The sequence below is a fragment of the Arvicanthis niloticus genome, chromosome 4 (genome assembly GCF_011762505.2).
Source record: "Arvicanthis niloticus isolate mArvNil1 chromosome 4, mArvNil1.pat.X, whole genome shotgun sequence".
NCBI lineage: Eukaryota > Metazoa > Chordata > Mammalia > Rodentia > Muridae > Arvicanthis > Arvicanthis niloticus.
In genome coordinates this window covers 22,621,310-22,642,903 of record NC_047661.1, presented here as the reverse complement: position 1 = coordinate 22,642,903, position 21,594 = coordinate 22,621,310, and the positions used below count along the sequence as shown (strand labels likewise).

Sequence of the window (21,594 nt, the reverse complement as noted above, 5' to 3'; positions counted from 1 at the left end):
TAGGCTTACATTTTTAACATCTTACTTCTAATAAGGGTTCTAAAATGTTTTAACTTCCCTTCTAGTCCACCTCCCACTGAGGAAGTGGAAAAAGAAAGGTTATTAGGATATGAGGGAAGTAGACCTGTTTAAAAATAGTTCTTTAGACCAAATCTAATCTACGTTGTCAGTATATGTAACAGTAGTCCAGTTCAGTAGCCTCAGAATAACAAACATGAATCAGCGGCAGTGGCATGACCCAGCAGAAACAGCCAAGCATCCTCAGAATCAGCAGGAGTCAGCAGGAGCGACCAGGAAAGCCCTATTATGCCTCTCTCAATGAAGTGAAGTCAAAGACATGAGACCAAGGAAGCATTGCAAAGCTAGTTATGTAGGCCCACCACCACTGTCCATTGGGTCTTATTTATACTTCCTCCAAACATCACGTGTCCTCCCATGGGTCTTGCCTCATTACGTGAGTCTGTCTTGGCAAAATTCTGCAAGAGTTTGTATCAGCTGACATCACTCTGCCAACTGGCCCAAGGTCATGGAAGCTGCAAGATGCCACCAGAATACCACGCAAAGTTTTTTTGGTGTTTCTTTCTATGAAGTCATGACAAACAATGACCATTAAATAATGGCCAGGCATACCAATACCATCCAACATCATCCACTGTCACCTGGGTTATATTTATATTCCTAACATCATGCATCCATTCATGTGTTTGCTTTAACAAAACATTACTTCATCTGTGTCTGCTTCAGCAAAATGTTCCTTCACATGTCTGCTTCAGAAAAACATCCTTTGATACAGCTGACTTTCCAAAGAAAATGGAAGTTTCCACTTCACTCTACTTAAGTGTACTTTGAGAATTTTTCCTCCTTGCTAATAAAATTGCTCCTTGACAGTACATTTTTCTCTCCTGACTACCCATACCACAGAAAGTTTTACAAATAGTTAAAACAGATAAGATAGGAAACCTAGGGTTCCCGGATGAATGCCAAGGGACTAAAGAACAGGCTGAAAATGTGCATACACTTTATGTATGTATGAATTTCTTTGATTCTTTAGAACTACCCATGTATTAAGAATTCCTGGTAAGCTAGTGATAAGGAAATTAAGAGAATAATAAACTATAAAAATTAAGCTTACTTGCTTGTTATATTGTTCATAACCCTAATTATGTAAACATTTCAACATTTCTGGAGACAATGACCTTGAAAATGGAAGGCATGAATTATTTTTTGTACGTGAATTGAAGGAAAAGAACTATTCAGGGTCTTGGCAGGGACTGTGAAGAATGGGATGCTGAGAGATTCAATGTACAGATACAAGGCTGTATTATCTATAAGATCACCATCCTTGATCTTTTACAAAGCTTCATATATAAAAAAAGGAAAAAGTAAATCTGAGAGTGAGAGGAGAGCAGCACAATGAACTATGAAAGAATAGGTTATCTCTTAATGTTGATAGAAGTAACTAGATGCAGTGTCCTTGACCCCTCTGGCTCTCTCAATGCTTCCCCTGACTCTTCCCTAAGACTCCCTGAGCTCCACCTAACGTTTGGTTTTGAGTCTTTGCATCTGTGTCTATCAGCTGCTGTATAGAGCCTTTCAGATGAGTTATGCTAGGTTCCTGTCTGCAAACAGCAGAGTATCATTAATAGTGTCAGGGGCTGGCTCTTTCCCATGGTGTGGACCTCAAGCAGGTCAGTCATTGGTTGGCAATTCCTTCAATCTTTAACCCTGTGCATCTTGTAGGCAGGGCAAATTTTGGGCTAAAGGTTTTGAGGGTGGGTTGGTATCTGCCTCCATGCACTGGGAATCCTGTCTGCCTACAGGAGGTGGCCACTTCAGGCTCCATATCCTCAGCTGCTACAAGTCCCAGCTAGGGTCACCCCCATCTCAGGTCTCTGGCTTGTTCCAGAGATAACCCCTGCCCCCAATTTCCTTCTCTCCCAGCCCTCTCACCCCCAACACTCTCCTACTCTTCATCCACTCCCAATGTCTATTTTAATTTCTCTTCTGAGTGAGATTCAAGCACCCTTCTCTTACTCCCTCCTTGTTACTTAGTTTCTTTGGGTATGTGGTTTATAGCATGGTTATCTTGTCCTTTGTGGGTAATATCTACGTACAAGTGAGTATATACTATGTGTGTCTTTCTGGGTTGGGTTATCTTACTCAGGATATTCTCTAGTTCCATCAATTTGCCTGCAAATTTCATGATGTCACTGTTTTTAATAGCTGAGTAAAGAGCAAAATAACCTGGGCCCATGGAAGCTCACAGAGACTGAAGCATCAATCAAACAACATGAAGGACTGGACCTCAGCCTCCTTACAAATGTAGCAGATGTAAAGCTTGGTACTCATGTGGGTTCCCTAACAATTGGAACAGGGGCTACCTCTGACCCTGGTGCCTGTCTCTGGTTCCCCTTCCCCTAGCTGGGCTGCTTTGTCTGGTCTCAGTGAGAAAGAACACCCTTAGCCCTGATGATGGAGGTAAGGGGGTTGAACTGGGAAGAGAGGAGGGAGGGATGTTGAGATCAGGATATAAAGTGAATTAATAAACAAATTAATGAATAATAAAAAGAAGTACTAGATGCAACACATAGTGACACACATCTGTAATCCTAATAAAAAAGAAGAACTAGATGCAACACACAGTGACACACACCTGTAATCATAACTTGGAGACAGAGGCAGGAGAATCAAAAGGCTTGCCAGGGATACTTCGCATTGTCCTAGTACTTTATCTCAAAGACTCTGGGACTTTTCAGCCATAGAACTAACTAATAGCTCTGTGAAGCCTGACAATTTCCAGATGAAGAGAGGATAGTTAGAAGAAGAAAAGAAACAAATTTTATTTTAGATTACTTACTCGAATTAGTTACAGAACTTGTTTAAATTAATAATCTGCTTTTAAAAAAGAATACTTTTAACACTGTGGTCTGGGTATACAGTTTAAAATTTATGAAGATCTATCAAACACATTCACTTCTATGCACTTGATGTCATGCTTAACAATCCATTCTCAAACTTAAAAGTCATTAATATTTATCCCCATACATTCTTCTGAGTGTTAATTTTATATATGGTGTTAACAGGAGGGTATGAACTTTCTTCATACATGGGAATCCTTAATATTCTTGTCAAAATGCAAATGTTTCTTTACTTGATTCTATTCCACTAGTTCATACAAAATCTACTTTTACACCAGAAGCTCAATGCAGCATGGTCATAGTATACGTCCTCCAATTTTAATCTTTGTTTTCCATACCATTTTGATCATCTGGACACCTTAATATTCCATATTGATTTGAGGATCAGCCTTTCTTTTTTGGTAGTACATATATTTTAATACTGAGTCTTGGGATCATGGGTGTAGGGCATTCCCCATTTACATCTTCAACTTCTTTCAGGAATGTTTTGTAGTTCTCACAGCATAGTTATTTATCTCCTTAAACAAATTTATTATTGTAGGTTTTGCTTTTTTCTTGTTGCTATAAATAGTATTCTTTTACTTTTTAATAGTACTGGGATTGAACCTAGGGCCCACACATACTAGACAAGTGCCTAATCACTGGCTATATATGTCTTCAGGCCTCTTTTTGCCTTTTAAAAACTTTTAGACCACATCTCAGTGAGGTGCTAGGCTGAGTCTGAATTTGTGATCCTCCTGCCTCAGCTTCCTAAATAGCAGCTTTGAGGCCAAGTTGGGATACATGTTATCATGTCTCAACAACAAAACAAGATAGAAACAAAATTCCAAGAATAAATTTAGTGGTCCTTCTGGAAATCCATATTTTCTGAATTTTATTTCCAAATTATTCATTGCTTGTATATAGAAACATAAATGTAAGTAGTGTGAGTTAATGCTAGCTAAGAAACCCCAAAAATGTGAATTGATACTATAGAAAATAATGTTATTTTCATTTTTTTTTAAACTAGAGCATTTGATACAGAAATGAAAGAGAAGCTAATTTTAAATAGAACTCTCTCAGGTATGCATCTTCATAATTCACAATTTCCTTCCCTTATCACCTCATCAACCCACCAACACATGTTTAAAGACTCATTTCTTTTATTACCTATGCCACCAGCAGGAAGACATGCTTGGCTTACCAAATAGACTTCCCTTTGAGTCAAGTTCTTCAGTACATGAAATGTATCAGATGGTAAAAGAAGAAAGACCTAGCAAACTATTTATTACTTTCCTTCTTCATCATCATCTTCATTATCACTAATATCACCTTTCAGCAAATGCAAAAATATTTATAAAAGAATGGGCAAAACCAACATAGGTGGGGTAAATGACTATACATAGGCTTAAGTTAGACTAGAGAGTTAGAATTTCCTTATTTTATGTCAAACAATGGCACTAATAGTCAGGGAGTAAAATCTTCTGTAGGGGAGAGGGACATGCAGGACACTAAGACATAATACATGATAATGGATCCGTTTGTTTGAGTCATTACAGCAAGTTTCCTTTGCTGTATTTCAGGTTTTCTGATAACTTGTAGATGCTATCATCCAGGACAGGATACAAAGAATAACACAGAACTATGTGAGCTTCTATAAAGTTAAATAAAGATTACTGGCTTCTATTTTCTCATTGAAAATTTCATGAGAATAAGCACATATTTAAATCGTTCAACTTCAGGGCTTAACATTCTGTTTTCTCAGTTATACTATATTTCATCCAGTAAGTGAACAAGAATACAACAGACAGACACATGTTATCCTCAGGAGAGAATGTCACCTGAACTTAAAACCAATATCCCAGAGAATTCATGTCTCTTAATACTTTCCAGCTGTCAGGAAACAATTTATACTCACATTCCTCAAATTTAACATAATATCTTAAATAAAAGGACAAGAAAGAGCTCAAGTAACATTTTCAATGGAACTGGAAAGGTTGGGTCATGGTTTAAGTGTTCTGGAAAGTCCTCTTGTCTGTCAACCAAGCAAATGTTCTTACAGTCAGAAACTGTAGTTTATATTACCCCGGAGGTGCTCATAACAATATGACAGTCGCACTATAGGGAGACAACATCTTTTGAAGATCACCCATACCATGGTGTATGAAGAGTACACCATCACCATCACACTGTAGCAATAGTACTGACAGGGTGACTCAGCACTGCCAAATTAGTGTGGAAACTGAATAAAGACTATCTGATTATGAAGTTCATTGTCTAATACACACCACTAAAGTAAAGTACTTGACATATTACTATATGTCATATTCCGAAAAACTATTATTTTGAATAAAACTGAAGAACACCAATATACAAACCACAGAACAAGAAGATACTGACATAATTATGCAAATGGGCAATGACAAAGGAAAAAAAATTTAATTTTCTTTCTTTAAAAATTATTTTTTAAACTATTTTGTGTGTATAGTGTTTTACCTCAAGGCCTGTCTGTGTACCATGTGTGGGTAGTAAGTACCCTTGGACACTAGAAGAGGAAATCCAGACTCCTGTAATTTCCCCTGGAATTGGAGTTACAAATAAATATTAAATGAAGGATGTACATTTATGAGACATGATGAACTCTCAAAATAACAGTAGAAGAGTGAACAATTTAATTAGAAAATGGACCAAAGCCACAAAGATATTTCAAAATTTAGGAAATATAAGTGGTAAATGGGTACTTGAGAAACCACTGGAATTGAATTATCACTGCTTACATACAGGAGCTCTAAATACCATCAAGAACAGAAAGAAACAAAATTTCTCTTATAGCTTGCAGAAATGTAAAATTAACCAGTCATTCTGGAAGATAGTCTTTTTAAATCAATCAAACGTAAATTTATCATACATAATAGGAAGAATAACACTCCCTGGCCCTACCAAGCTGTCTTCCAGAACCTAGAAATGCTACCTTAGTTGGTAAAGAAGGCTGTTAGAGGTGAAAGTAAGGCTGTAAACCTGATAATACAGGGAGCTTATTCTAACTGTTTGGGTGGGCTGAGTTCAATGATAAGATATTTTAACAATTACACATTAACATTAAAACAATTACAAATGGATGTGAAGAAGGGGCAAAAAAGATTCAATTTTGCTAGCTCTGAAGATGAGAAAGGAGTCTAGTCAAGAAGCCAGGGCTCTCAGGAGGGCAGAAAAAACAAAGAACAGATTCTTCTCTGAAGCCCTAGAGAGGTTCACAACCCTGCATGATTCAATGGCACTTAGGGAGGCCAGTCAATCCCAAACTGTAAATTAAGCTGCTAGATCTGGAGTGTGATGTCTGCTACCTCTCGCTTCCAGGTTAGGAATCTATGTAGAAGCGGGGGTTTCTTCTACAGATTGTTAAGACCCAGAGGTGATGGGTGACTGTAAGGAAACAGCACTTTCCAGACACAACAGTGTGCATGCATACAGGAACAACAGAGACTCTAATGGCATACACAAGACCTGTACAAACTCAAGCCTGTCAAATTTCAACAAAGAGGGGAAACGGATACGAAGTTCCACTCTTAGCAAAGAAGATATCTGAAAATGGTAGCTGCCGGGAGTTGGGAAAGTTTATCAACTATATTCTAGAGTAGGTTCCATGTTAAGTAGTATTTGGTCAATATAAATCAGATTCCATTATATTTTAAAGGAGAAACTGAATGGGAGTAGTGTTGAGGGGAGAACCTAGGAAGAACTGGAAACTGGGAAAAATTGATAAAAAGTATACTGGATGAACTTTTCAAAGAACAAACTAAAACAACCAACTTCACTCGTCACTCTCATCAAATTTATGAGTAGTTAGTATAGTGTGTGTGTGTGTGTGTGTGTGTATGTGTGTATGTGTGTATGTGTGTATGTATGTATGTTTATTTTACTCTTTGGAGATAGGTAGTCCAGTCCAGTCTAGACTAGCATCAAAATCTTGTAGGAACTGGGATTAAAGGCCTGAGTTGCCATGTGGCTTTCCCCCTCCCCAGCCTGTGTGACTCAGGATTAAGCTTTGGAAATCAGAAGAACATATGAAACTAAAAGTGAAGCACCCAGGTTTTGCTCAGCAAAGCACATTTGCAAAACATACTTGAAGAGTCCTAAGCTAACTGACAGATATTACCAAACTGCAACATATTTACAGACTATTTTATTCTTGATAAAACTAATGATTGAGCAATTCTATTGTTTTAATGAAAAATTATAATTTATGATTCTGGGATAAACCTTGTCAAATATAGATGATTGTTAAGTATTAGCCAATAGATGTTTCTATCCTTGTGAGGAATTGCTCCCAGAGTAAGGTTAACATAATTCCCCAAATTTCTAACTTGTGGGTGAACGCAAAACAAAGTACTTAGCTGTTTACAATAGTTTCTTGAAACATTTAAACTTCTTAAATATAAAAATGTATACATTATAGCTATATTAGCTATAATTCCTGATTAGCTAGTATTTCCTGATCTGATGCTGTAAATTAATAATATTCCCCTGGGTACTAGGCTACTAGACTGTCTAAATTGTACTTTTTAAACTGGTTTACTTTGAAAGTAGAACATTCACCACAAAACATATGATTCAATATCATGGTCACGTAAGGATATATTATTATTAAAATGCAACTCAAAGCCGATGATTTATTTACTTTTGAAAGTAACTGACACCTTGTCACAATTCCCTTGCCTTGGAGAGGTTAACAAGTTATCCAAGACAGGTAAAGAGCAGCCTCTGTCAAGAGTACAGCATGCTCGGGCAGGAACTTTCTTCGTACATGAACTAACAGGCTTGCTTTCTCATCATGACTTAAGTCAAACAATGAAAGGAGCCATTACAAACCCAGATGGAGGGCCCAGCACTCCAACTGGGTAACCAATGGCAAACACATTCTCAAAGAAATGTTCGAATAGATTGCATATGTACCAGCCCCTCAGGTGCTCTCAGCTATATCAACTAAGGATCTGTAAAGTTTGTTTAAAATATGAGCTAATAAGTAACAGGCACTGCTATTCTGAACATACAAGTCCCCCCGGCTCTCAGATGATGCTCAGGAAAACTGAGGAAAGCAATGTAACTTCCCTCCTGACTTTGTGTGCCACGTGCAATGCTTCTTAACAGGACATGGAGGAACACAATGGCAGCATTGCTTCTGTAACAGAGTTACATTTCCTGTTTCATTGAGTCCTGTGTTTCATTCTTATACCATCTCCATACTGTTTCTTGAACAAACAAATCTGATCCTATTTACATCATTCACACATGAAACTATTTGGATTTTTGAAATAATGGTCTTATATGAAAATATATATGCTTTTCTTTTCCTTATTTTTTCCCTCCCTCCCTCCCTCCCTCCCTCCCTCCCTCCCTCCCTCCCTCCCTCCCTTCCTTCCTTCCTTCCTTCCTTCTGAAGTGATCAGAAAAACTATACTAAGTTACTTTATGGATTCACAACAGCTCCCAAGCACATGTAAGAAGCACTATGTGTTTTAGATAAACGAAAGCCTGCTGCTCATCCACAGAGGAACTGGGGGTGGTGAGATAAATTACCAGCATTTCCAGGCTGAGAAGTGTGGGTTTCTGTAGGTCAGACTGGCTGTTGCCACCAATACTGACAGGAAGAGTTAGTGGAATGATGTTCTAGCAAAGACGAGGGACGCAAAGAGAGCAGCAAGAGAAGGAAACCCTATCCCTACTGCCCTGTTGGCAGGGCTTTGTTGTATTTTTCTTTCCATAGAGGACTAAGATGCTCATCTGAAAAAGACATTATTCAACTTGAATTTTATCAGTTTGGTAATCTAGATTATAAAACTACATGTACACAGTGAACATGCAATCCTTCTTTTTATTTGCACTGTATTTTGAAATATCTACTGTTGATATTCTTTCACTTAGCAAGAATTAAAGAGTTGAATCTGCAATTTTTTAATTTAAGTTTTATTTATTTTATTGTAAGAAAATTATTAGAAATTTATAATATTGACCTGATAGAGCTTTGTTTCTGTGACGGCTGCATCTAGAGTATCTCATCAGTTAAATAACTTTAACAATAGACATTGCATTCTGACAATAAAAAGCGAGGTCAAGAAAAGAGAACAATTTTGATCAAATCTTTAGATAATATCAGCAATTTGCTACATTTATTTCTTTGCTTTTTACTTGACTAACCCAAATGCATTAGAGGTAACTATGTCAAGCATTCATGCATTTGTTTTAGTTTCTTAACTATTTACTCAAGCTATCATGATACTTTAGAAATGAGAAGAAATAAATAAAAGCAGCAAATGAATGGAAGAATGAGGAAAAATAAAGTTACTCACCTTTGGATTCTTTCCCCATTTGTTCTTTAGAAATCACACTGTTATGGGAAATGCCCTGACAGAAGGTGGGAGCACATGGATAAGTAAGGAACATTGTTTTGAGCTCAGGTTTCCCATCTTACTACTTCTACAATTAGTCCTCGGAGTATAAGTCTTGCCACAATCATGGAAAGAGATGATTTTACTTAAATATAATGCATCATTCATCCACTTGAACTGAATATTTAAAAAGCCAGCACATGACTCACAAATTCAAATAACTCAGGCTATAGTGAAAATGTAACCAAAATTTTTATGTATTCTTTATTTCCTACAGAGGAAAATATCTTTTATAAAATGGCTCAATTGAACACAAACTCAAGATATCCTAAACCTATAATGGGGATTTCAGTGAGTTTGTTCTCCAGGCCTTCTCCCAAACTTGCTTCTTTCTTCCAGTCCTGCTGTTTCTGATGGAATTAAGTAATTTCGCTTAAGTAATTTCAAGATGTTGCTTAATAAAGTCATATGATTCACTAAGTACAGAAAACTCTTTGCCCAAGGAAGAGGAGAAAGTATAGAAGAATGCCTACTTTGTTCCACCGTATCTTTCAATACACAGGAACAGTAACTCTGTGCCACTGACTCTTCTTCCTTTGTTTTATTCCTTTCATTTTAAAGCCTTCTTGGCTTAAGATCTTGAGACTATTTCTGTAGTCTGTTCTCAGTCAAACCTAAGGTAGGATATACACATTTGTTATTTCTTTTTTGTTTTGTTTTGTTTTTTTCCAGACAGAGTTTCTCTGTGTATCCCTGGCTGTCCTGGAACTCACTCTGTAGGCCAGGCTGGCCTCGAACTCAGAAATCCACCTGCCTCTGCCTCCCAAGTGCTGGGATTAAAGGCGAGTGGCACCACTGCTGGGCCTTCTTATTTTCAAGATGACATATTTGTGCCCAATTCTTGAGACACATTCTGAAGTTTAGATTCTGATGTTTTATAGACTAATGAAGCTCTGTTTAGTAACACACAAGAGAACAGTTTTGCTGTGTCTCAGTCTCATTAAATGCTTTACAAATGTTAAATTACCGTAACAGTGGTATCTGCTAATCTTCTCTGTGCTTCCTTAAGGATAAATTTGTTGTTAAAACATTCAGCATACAAAAAATCATTAGGATAGTTCATTAATAATTTACTTTGTGCATTACATTGTACATCAACATTTTATGTGGTTGACTACACAAAAGCTTACAGATTAGAGATATTTAGAAAGACAAACTTTTAAAATACTGCTTCAAGTTTTCTGAGTATAGTAGATAAATTCTGAGCAAACTAATCTGAAGTAACGTTTTCTCTTTTGAGACAAAATTCTCATATATTCCACGTTGGCTTCAAATTCACTAAAACACTGAACCTTTTGATCCTCTTATGTCCACCTCCTGAGGCCAGGAATAAAGATGCAGACCACCACTCTTGGTTTACGCAGTGCTGGAGCTTCAACTCAGCACTCACTGCACATGCTAGAAAAGCTCTCACCAACTGACCTGCACCCTAGAAATACAATGCTTGCTGAAGCTAGGCACAGTAAAGATCTTAAAAGTGCATTTACACCGATGACAGTCTTACTGGAAAATCAGCAACACTGTGTTATCAGCAAATCATACAACTTTCTTTATAGAATCGTGTTTCAGCAAAGTTTTACTAAAAGCTTCAGATTTCCAAGACCTCTCACAGAGTTTATTGGTATTCTCAAAAGAATTAAAAACTGAGTAAGCAAAGCAATAAAAATAAACGAACTATTCACTTTTCTAGATAATATCTAGATTTATTTCTTATTTACTAACTTGAGTAAGACAAACATTACAATTTATGTTTGAAATTAATGCTGAATTCAACATTATTTAAAATATATTTTCTTGGACAGGCCTAATCAAATGTAGAATGTAAAAACTGGATTTGAATTTAAGAAGAAAACTATACTCCCTTAAAAATAAAAACTAATCTTAATTAGAGTAAGCACAAAGTAATAAGACTCAAATTGTTAATGACGTAAGTACTACTTTAAGGATAGGAGCTTGTGGCTGGGAATCTGCTCACTGAGTACAGTGCTTAGCCAGCATGCACAATGTCTCAGTTTGATACCCAGCACCACATATACCTAGTGTGGTGGTGCAAAACTGCAATCAAAGCACTCTAGAGATGCAGAGGGAAGACTTACATTCATGGACAACTTCAGCTATATTTCTAGAATGTGGAGGCTAACCTGGGTTACATGAGAACTTGCATCAAAACAAAAATAAACCTCAATGAACTGAAGAAATAAGAAACCTAGCATGTTATAAGGGAGCCAAAGACTAGAGTTCAGAGCTACCTTTGTGTGACAGCAGTCCTTAGTCTTGGAAACAGCTACCAAAGGATGGAAAACTAGCCACCCATCCCTGCCCTCAACAAATTTACAGGTCTAGGAAGAGAGAAGGGGGCATCACAGCTCAAAAAGGCTGTCTAGGTAAAAACCCCAGAGCTCCCCTCCCCCCATTAGGCATTGGGAAGACTCTATAGCACTGTAGATTACAGGCATACCCCTGTATTCCATAGTCCATATCTGCATCAGGAGATGTGTGAGTACATTAGTAACAAAAAGTCTTCAGACTGGTCGAGAACACATACAAAAAAATGTTTTTTTGTTTGTTTTCAAAGTATAACCCTGGGGCTATCTGGTGTTTTCAGAGGGCTGGAGTTCCATTCCTGGCACCTACATTCGGTGACACACAACTGCCTGCAATTTTAGGTCCAGGGTAGTCAATACCCTCTACTAGTCTCTGTGGGAATACAATTATGAATGTGTGCACATACACAGAGTCATAAATGAAAAAGAACTTATTCTTATAGTTGATATTTGAAGAATGGAGAGCTGGCTTATATCTCTTCTGCATGGTGCCACTTTTATGAAACACAATGTAATCTCACTTTGAATGGTGTATTTATTGATTTAAACCATTCTGTGGAGCGGCTTATAATTGATACAGCATAGTGAGCATGGGTCTTCAAGAAATTCAGGCTGTGTTCATGTGCAATCTGGCTTACTGAAATTCTTCTCACAACCAAATGATAATTTTTGGGAATCTTCCTCATGATTGTGCATTACAGAACACGTGACTCTAATAATTTTGTCTGTAGCACCCAAACTTCCTTCAACCCTAGTCAATTCTTCCATTATTTCTGTGAATACTAGAATTATTAACCCCACTTGACCACTTGTGACAAGAAAAAGCCCTTTCACTGGAGGAGGGATAGAAAACAGAGGTGCCCCTCAGTCATGTCTCATTTTGCTTGCTCTATTATACAAACACAGGAAAGACAGAAATCTAACTAGACACTGATGCTTCAGAGTCCTATACTCACTTTTATGAAATCTTGTTTGATATGAAATCAGATGAGTTTAGATACAGAAAGCAGATTCCATTATTTTAAGTCCTTTGTCATTAGTGCTAAGATAAAAAGTAGATGAAACAAAATGTGACATCTATTTTTCTGGAATTTTAAGACTGGTGTATAGCGAAGTATAATTACTGAAGAAGAGATGTATCTCCCACATTAATGGCAAGAGTGCTACACAGAACAATGCCTGTTGCTTCTATTAAACATATCAACCAACATATACTTTTGAAAAAATAATGAATAATCAATATATATCTTGGGACTAAGAACGATTTTATTTGTAAAGTTCAAATATTAGCAAATGATTAAAATGTACTCAGATCACACCAACAGAAGCCAACTAGGTAGTAAGTGTTGAAACACGATGAGCAGAGTGAGAAGTCAAGGTAGGGATCAAGGGGACCAGCCAAAATCAGGCATCTGGGGAGAACAGATAGGGAAGCCGACAGGAGTGGTGATTTTCCTCAACATTAAGGCACGAAGTCAAAGTTTCCTACTTTTTTGTTTAAAAGCAAAAATGAATTAACACCAGTGTAACCTGGTTATTAGGTTGGAAAAGCAAACCAGAAAAAGCACTGAGTTACTGGATGCATACTTACAGAAAATCTACAAGAAGACAGCAAAGAACAAACTAAGCAGACACAATATTCCCGGGTGAATGAGTCCCTCTAAGAGATAGAAAAGCAGGAGATCAAAAATATCGAGGAGCCATCTTTCTCAACCCAGCAGCACTGTCTGGGCCAGATAATATACCCTGGGAGAGTCCAGCATGCCTGTGCACAGCAAGATGCTTAGTAGGTGCCAGTAATACTCCTATTTTGACATCTAAAGCATCTCTAGATATTCAAGGAAGAGGGGCAGATCATCCCTCAGTTAGAATCATTTCAATAAAAGAAAAAGAACTTAATTTTAAGAGACTTTCTTTCAGAGGTGATGTTGTATACTACCCATTTTCTTAGTAATCCAGTTAAGAATTAGTGCCAGATCAAAAGTCAAGACTGCTTCTGCTTCTGACTTTAAGAGGATGTGTCAAGCCATCTGGCATTTCTAAGATCTCTTATGCCACAAAGTGAGATAAAAGCATTTAACTATTCCCTATAGTTCCATATTGTTCCTTTACTTAGCTTCTTTACAACAGAGAACGCACATGTAAGCTTTGCACTGATACCTTGCTCAAGATAGAAGCAGATACGTTTTAAAAATGTTATATCCAATAAAAGTGGTTTATTTCATTTAAAAAAGAATACTTTTTAAATTCACTTATTTAAACACTCCATGTTTGTGTATGCACAGGAATCCAGAGAACAACTTATAGGAATTATTTCTCGCATTCCACCATGCTGGTTCTATCATAACATTTCCAGCTTTTTTGGCTTTGTGGGAAGCACCCTTACTTGCTAATGGATCTTGTTTTTAATTTTTAAAAGTAAATTTCATGCCTCCAGGGTGTGTGTTTGTGTTCCTGCGCATGCATGCATTCATGTATGACATGCACATGTAAGGCATGCATGACAGGATACACATTTCTAGTTGTTTTTAAGTTTGAAAAGTAGCTACGTGTTAAAACACAACTTACAATTATAAATTCCAATCTCAAAGCAGATGAGCTCTTGAATGCTTCCTTCATCTTACCTCAGCAGAGTGTGCTCCAATAACCCTGCTGTGCTATGTGTGCACATGCTATATACAATGATGCTTGTATGTAGATGACCATCAAACGCATATGGAAAGATAAGAGTGTGTGTTTTGAAATCTAGTGTAGAAGCACATTTACAGTCCTTCATTTACCTATGCATAGCAACATTAAACTGAGCACATCCTATGTGCAAGAAAAGTGCAAAGGTTCATAGTTGAAGACAGACTTAGTCCTTGCCTACAAGGAGCATCATATATTCTTAGTGACTGAGATATGTAAGAGAACTGGACAAAAAAAAAAAAAAAAAAAAAAAAAAAAAAGCAGCACAAAGGAAGTTACTACAAATCTCTTCACAGGACATTAAAAAGGAAGGCAGTTGCTATAAAAGTTTTGACATTTGGGAGATAAGAGTGGTAGCATGAACATTTAATTACAGCACTAAGAAGAAAGAGGTCAGCTTGGTCTTCATAGTGTGTTCTAGCATATAGAGACCATGTCTCAAAACAAGAATAAGAACAACAACAATTATTATTATAGTTTTATAAAATGGGTGAAGCTTTTAGGCAGTGTCTTAGTGTTTTACTGCTGTGAAATGACCAAAGCAACTCTTATAAGAACAACATTTAATTGGGAATGGCTTACAGGTTCAGAGGTTCAGTCCATTATCATCATCAAGGTAAGAACATGGCAGCATCCAGGCAGGCATGGTGCAGGAGAAGCTGAATTTAACATCTTCATTTGAAGGATGCTAGCAGAACACTGGCTTCCAGTTAGCCAGCATGGTCTTATTTCTCACATCCACAGAGATGCACTTACTCCAACATGGCCACACCTTCTACTAGTGCCACTCCATGGGCTGAGCATATACAAACCATCACAGGCAGCTTTGTTAGGTAGGCTGGAGGGCCAGGGCATTCCAGGGAGGGATAGTACTGTGAACTTAGAAAAAGCCAGGAAGATGAAGATGGACTTGCCATTTTCTTCTGAAGCCAAGGTTAAACAACTGAAAATGTAATTTTTCTTATGTGGTTCTGGAGGGCCTTAAGACCCACTTTATATAATAAAATAATAAAATCAAGGGAGACTAAAGATGTATTTATAACTTTTCAATTTTAGCTTCTAGTAATTATGTTTTTAATAATATCCTCTGGATCTCAAATTTTTAAAAAAAGTTATCAAACTAAAGCACATTCTAATTCCTGAACTCTGAAACAGAAACTGTATCACTAAATAAATGGAACTTTAGGTAGAAAAATCTGTGGCCATGAGTTGATACTACTTTTCTGTAATTTTATTTTAATATGGGTTTATAATGGACTATGCTCAAAAACAAAGTTAGGGTATGGGAAACTAATTTTTTTCTTTTATTCAAAAATACATTTTTTTTTTTTCATATAATATACCCCGATTACAGTTTTCCTTCCCTCTACTCTTCCCAGTTGTTCCCCACCTTCCCTCTCATCTGGAACAATCCCCTTTCTGTCTCTTATTAGAGAACAAACAGGTATCTAAAGATTAATAATAAAATAAAACAAGTATAAACAAATCTGAATAGGATAAAACAAATAGAAGGAGAGTCTAAGAAAAGACACAAGAATTAGATATAGATGCAGAGACTAGTTTATTTGCAAACTCAGAAATCCCATAAAAACACAAAGGCAGAAGCCATAATATATATGCAAAGGACTATAGTATAACAGACAGAGAAAAAAAAAAAAGAGAGAAAGGAATGGAAAAAAAGAGGACAATAGGGAAAATAAAGAAAAGGAAAAGAGAAAAAGGAGGAAAGGGAAAGGAGCCACTGACATGACATTACCAAAGAACATCCAAAGATGCTGTTCAGTTTGTTTTCTGTTGACCAACTACTGATCTACTGCTAAGCATGCAACCTATCCTTAAAAGTAGTTTGTTGCCCCAGTGAGACTCCCTTAAGAAAACTGAATTTTCATTTCTATGTGGTTGTCAACTGGAGATACTATCTGGGTTAGGGATGGTGGCTTGTGTCCACTTCTCCTTTCAGCTCTAGGACCCCATCTGGAACAGACCTGTGCTATGCATGTTTGGGCAAGTAATTTCTAATACCTGCCTGTATTATCTCTTCTCCCCAAAGGGTTCTTTTCTCTTTACATTTTTGTGGGCTAGAATGACATTAACTAGAAACATAAAATATAGTGTGGGCTGATTATGCAGGTATTTCACTGGTGTTTGGTAACAGCAGTGAGAAAACCAACTAATAAAACAGTGCATACCTAAAGAATGAAGATGAAAACAAACATGAGTTTTCATTGTTCATGCTGGAAGACAGTTTCAAGATGTTAGTAAAGCTAAAGTAGTTAATCATACCAAATGTTCAAACTCTGTCTAGAGAAAAACTGTGTCAGGAACTAGGGTTTCAAAACAAATACTAAAACCAGATTATAGCAAACTCAAGTTTAAAACTATTTTTATTTTACAGAGTTATTAAAAAAAATAGATAACTCAGAAGAAGGGAGAAGCAAGGAGAGAAGATTCTACAGAAATCATAAGTGGTCTACACAAAATAAATTATTTATTCACCCTTTTTATTAAAAACAAGACTAATACCCAATGAAGTTTCTATGTGTAGCCCTGGCTGTCCTGGAACTCACATTGTAGACCAGGCTACCACAAACCCGGAGATCTGTCTGCTTCTGTGTCCCTTGCTGGGATGAATAGTGTGTGTGTGTCCATGCTTGGTTCTTTAGTATTATTATGGGGCCCTTTACAAAAGGAGTTTGCTGACCTTTGTATAAAAGAAAAACAGAGACTGTTAAGTCTGAGAACAAAAAGTAGTACCCACATATCCTTGGGCATAGGACACTGAATTAGTTTTAATGTTTAATTAAAACTTCTTTATAAAGAGAGTGTAGTATTCATTTCTCCTTCAAAACTCTTAAAATGTCTTTATGTAAACTGATTATGGATTTTAAACACTTTATTTTCAGTAATTTAAGTGGAGAAGGAAGATCTACTGCTTACAAAGTACAAATCACAAGAACCAAAATACAGGGTTCTTCTATGAATGCCTAAATATTCACCCTCCATAATAGAAATGAACCTAAAAATAGCTAAATGAATAGATATATAACCAAGTTAAATAACCTCCCCTTTCCTTTGAATTACATGGTTTGAAAACCTTACACTCATTTCCTAAAACTCCTCTAGGGGAAAAAAAGCAACACCATTTCAGATTCATAATTTTAATAGAACACAAAGTAAGTGCTTATGAGCCTTTATAAATAAAGTTACATGGTGATGTTTGTGATGTTTGTAGGCTGAGGGTAAAACTGCATCAGGTTCTATTCTGATAAGCAAATAACTTATACCCAGAGTGAGTCTGAGCTGGTCAGACAGAATGGTTTGCTCTGCACTTCTCTCCTGACATTGTCTCTTCCTAGCTTCTCAAGGAAAAAGTGTTATAGGCTTTGTCCAGCTAGCTTGAAAAAAAAAAAAAAAAACAAAACTTGTTTACAACATATTCATTTGTTCTGCTTCTTAGTGTGCTTTAAACTCTGGTAGTAAATACATCTGTGAATAAAACATCTAGTATGTATGCCTACAAAATTATGATACCATCATCTCCTTTTATTTCATAAGCTCAATGACACATCTTTTAATGATAGTAAGTTTTGCTATATGATGTGAGAAAAGCTAGATGCAGGAATGCACAGGTACAGAAATATGGGTACAGAGCTGGTCTCTACATTTTTAATACTATTTTTCTAGAATTCTTAATTGCAAACCAAGTATGTCAGATATGTTACATGCTTACAAGGGGATACAATTTACCCCTATTCATTCATTCAGAAATATTATCTTACTCTGACAAGAGCACAGACAACCCTCAAAGTTGACAACCTTTTCTGCCTCACCTTCCTGGGTGCCAGGACTTAGATGTATATCATTATATCTGGCTGCAAATGGCTATATTAGTTGCTTTCCTACTGAGGTAGTGAAATACCATGACTGGAGCAACTTACAGAGGAGAGTTTATTCAAGCTTACAGTTCCAGAGTCCATCACCATCACGATGGAGAAGAATGGCAACAAACAGACATGGCGACTAGAGAGCAAAGTGAGAGATCACATCTTAAACCATAAGCATAAAGCAAAGGCAGGGGTTGGAGAAGAGAGAGAGAGAAAACACCAAAGATGAAACATGGCTTGAAATCTCAAAGCCTATCCCTAGTGACAGCTTCTCTAACACAGCTATTCTTCCTAAGCCTTCCAAACAGTGACATCAACTGGAAACCAAATATTCAAATGTCTAAGACTATATGAACATCTCATTCAAACAACCACAACTTCCTTCTTAGGAATATTGTAAAAGAGATAAACATGCTGGCATATTTACATATGTTTTACATACATACATACATACACACATACATACATACATACAATATGTACATATTATATATGTAATCTGAGCACTCAAAGGCTGAGGCAGGAGAATATAAAGTTTGCTGTTAGTTTCTAGGCCATTCTAGGCTATAGGAAATCTCCTCTCAACAACTTGCCTCAAAAGAGTTTTCTGAGAAAATTAAGAGCTTTGGTAATTTGTTAACAAGACAATTTTATGAATGTAGTTCCTTCTTAACCTTAAGTACACAAAATAAACCTAGAATTTACAGCATATACTTAGAGATGATACAAAATTATTTTGGAGAGCAAACTGCAGAGTGAGAAATAATAATAAATAAATACATTGTCCCTTTAAAAATGTCAATGAGTGCATCCATAGACTAAGTGCATGTGTGTGCATGACTGCCAAATGTGGAGGCCTGAGACAACTTTTGGGAATCAGTGAATTCCACACTGGGTAGGACTTTGGGCTTAAACTCAAGTCATCTTGGGTTAAACATGTAGTTCAGTTGTGTACTGGCTGGTTTTGTGTCAAGTTGACACACACTGGAGTTATCACAGAGAAAGGAGCTTAAGTTGAGGAAATGCCTCCATGAGATCCAGCTGTAAGGCATTTTCTCAATTAGTGATCAAGGGGGAGGGCCCATTGTGGGTGGTGCCATCCCTGGGTTGGTAGTCCTGGATTCTATAAGAAAGCAAGCTGAGCAATCCAGAGGAAGCAAGCCAGTAAGAAACATCCTTCCATGGCCTCTGCATCAGCTCCTGCTTCCTGATCTGTTTGAGTTCCAGTCCTGACTTCCTCTGGTGATGAATAGCAATGTGGAAGTGTAAGCTGAATAAACCCTTTCCTCCCCAACTTGCATATTGGTCATGATGTTTCATGCAGGAATAGAAACCCTGACTAAGACAAGTTGGTAAAGTGCTTGTCTTGCTTTCATGAAGCCCTGACTTCGATCTCTTGCAAACTTAAAAAACCAAAATAAACACAAACAAAACAAAAAACAAACTGGTTTCAGCAGTCCAGCATGCCTGTAAACCCAGAATTTGGATGGCAGAAATAGTTGAGAGACATCCTCAGCTATCATCCTCAGTTTGTAAGTTCAAGGCCAACCTGGGATATAGGAGATCCTCTCTTGGTTGCAAAAGAAAGAACATAGATTTAATACAATGTAAGATTTTATAGCTTTTCTTGTAATAAAGAAAACTGCAGAGTAATTTACCAATAACCAATCAAAAGTACTATTCAAGATGTAAACAGAGATACAAACAACAGTGAAATAAAATAAGAGTTTTATTTTTTCCTTTTCAAGATTTCTTTTTACTTCATGTGTATCAGTGGCTTGCATGTATAACTACAAGTACAAGTATGTAAGAGTACTGGTGCCAGAGAGGTCACTGGATGTCTGTGACAGGGGTTACAGATTTTTATTTGCCACAATGTAGGTGCTTGGGAGCAAATCTGGGTTCTTCAGAAAAGCAGCAAGTGCTCTTAACTAATAGCCATCTCTTCAAGCCCTAGAATAGTTTTTAACACTCAAAGAGAAAGCTCTGTTATTTACTCCTACATATTACCAATTAAGCAAGGCTTGAAGAAAAGAAAATAACCTTTCCCTTGTCTTAACTATAAAATGATGCAAATTAAGTGAACAAAAAATTTAAAAAGGGATCAGAGTACTAATACTAGCGTGAGTATCTGGATTTACTCCCTAGCACATATGTGAAAGCCAAACAGCATTGTAGAGTGGAGACAGGTATATCCAAGGAGCTAACTGGCCAGCAAAACTAACCAACTGGCAAGCTTTGGGTTCAATAAGAAACTCAGTCTCAAGGGAATAGACAGTATCTAAGGAACTAAAGTAGCAAACAAATAAAGGGAACCAACTTACATGCTCCAAGCCTGTACATGGACACCCACAGATATGCACATTTTCTGGACACGCGCACACATGTGCGCGAAACACACACACACACCCCAATAACAAAACACCATTTGCAGAACACTACCAGTGAAGAAATATCAAGATACTACAAGGAAGCAACAATGGACATTAGTGAATGGGGACTATTTCTCTGAGGCTGGTAGTCAGTGTGTTTGAGACACTAGAAAGCCAAAGAGAAGGTAATGAGCATTCACAGTGCTGGAAACAACATGTCCAAGTATAGATTTTTCTTTCCTGAAGAAGCAATATAATTACTATCTACAAATCTGCCTCTAAATATTTATGAAAGTGAAAGACAATTCAATGGCCACATCAGAACCTTAGTTTTAGACAATCACGCCAGACAAGTTTTCCAACATTAAGTAAATGATGACATAATAGGACTACCAGCATTAACTTCAAGATTTATGAAAAGATCCTTTACTGAGTTGTAATAAACTAGGTTTCTCTGAAGCTGAGTTGGCTTATTCTTTTTTCATTTCATTTTAAACTTTCAAAGCTTTTGAGTATGGTTAAAGCTAAGTCAAGTTCCCACATGAAATATTAATGCTCTCATTTTTTTTTTAACTAGTAGGCATGTTTTATTTCAACAAGCACCAACATGCTCTCATTACTGTGGCTCATTCCTGCTAGGGGAAATGAGAGATTTAGGAAAAGCTAAAAGCATGTTCCTCTTCCACACCTGGCAGGAGGCAGTAAATAGAGCAGATACAAGGCCACAGGAATTCTCCCTTTTCTGTGAAGTGCAGACTGGCTTTTGACCATGGTTGCTGAGAGGTTCTTATCTCTATATTACAGAACATAGCTATGAACACAGAAATAAAACTTCTATGACCACAAAAGACTATGAGGGTGCTGTTCATATCAGCTGGGTAGGTCTAGACTGCTACTGGTAGTAAGTACTTCAGTATCAGCATTATCCCAAATCCTTCTCCTCTTTTCATTCAGCCACTAATGTTTCCTAAGACTTCTAAGAT

General features: G+C 37.0%; 1 protein-coding gene across 5 annotated transcripts in view; it reads right to left on the bottom strand.

Moving 5' to 3' along the window:
* The window catches only part of Afg2a (AAA ATPase AFG2A), a 174,279-nt gene that overhangs the window by 69,339 nt on the left and 83,346 nt on the right, over positions 1–21,594 (bottom strand). The window contains exon 15 of one of the 5 annotated variants that reach the window (XR_013109776.1): positions 14,938–15,234. The exons of the other annotated variants lie outside the window; for them this stretch is intronic. The gene's annotated coding sequence lies outside the window, so the exon portion shown is untranslated. The remainder of the gene's footprint in view (positions 1–14,937; positions 15,235–21,594) is intronic. 5 annotated transcript variants of the gene reach the window in all.